This window comes from Microtus ochrogaster, unplaced genomic scaffold (assembly GCF_000317375.1).
Source record: "Microtus ochrogaster isolate Prairie Vole_2 unplaced genomic scaffold, MicOch1.0 UNK85, whole genome shotgun sequence".
NCBI lineage: Eukaryota > Metazoa > Chordata > Mammalia > Rodentia > Cricetidae > Microtus > Microtus ochrogaster.
Window position 1 is genome coordinate 138,758 of NW_004949183.1, and position 864 is coordinate 139,621.

The window sequence follows — 864 nt, forward strand, 5'->3', positions numbered from 1 at the left end:
ATAGTGGTGGTAAGTAGTAGTAATACTACTAGTAATAATAGCAACAGTAGTAGTAATAAACAAATATAAAGTATTTTTATCATATTCACACTACCCATTAGCCCCTGTTGTATTCCTTCCACTCTCAGCGATTGCCTTCTACACAGCTAATCCTCTTACTATGTTCATGTTTCTCTCTCTCTCTCTCTCTCTCTCTCTCTCTCTCTCTCTCTCTCTCTCTCTGACCCATTTTATCCTACTAGGATCTCTTATAAGATTCAGACTGAATGATTTTTGGTAAAAGCATGGGCTCCTTACCAGTGTAACACCACTGAAGAAAATGTGTCTCTATTCCCTAGCAACCATTAACTGCCTATAGACAACTCTGGAAAAATATGCAATGTTTTACAAATGTTATCCTTGCACAGGAGCCATTCTAATATTTTCTGTTACATTCCAATTTTCACATTTGTGCTGACAAAGTAAGCACTCTATAGCTTCTTAAATGTTTTCTTGAACAGGGAACTCATTATTTTGTGATTTAAATTGTTAAAAAAATTACTGGATATCTACAGTCATACCTTTTAGTTTTCTTAAATTAGTAACTCTATGAACTTAAAAACTGGCTCCTTTTCTGAACAAATTAGCTTCATCTTATTTTTTATATGATGGCTTTTGAATATTTCTAAAAAGTGATCCTGCCACACTAAAACCATATTTTAAGGCTAATTTTTCTTTATCTCATTGATTTACAACCCTATCACACCTCTGGTTCCAGTATCAATTCCAATTTACTGATGTTCTACTTAAAGTTGTTGCAGGGAGAGTTGCTGAGGAATCCCATCTGGACAGGTGAGTGTGTGCTATCCAGGGGCCGATTGTCCC

At 35.4% G+C, this 864-nt stretch overlaps 1 pseudogene; it reads right to left on the reverse strand.

Moving 5' to 3' along the window:
• Positions 1-368: 368 nt before the first annotated feature.
• On the reverse strand, positions 369-469 carry LOC113455680 (annotated as a pseudogene).
• Positions 470-864: the final 395 nt, after the last annotated feature.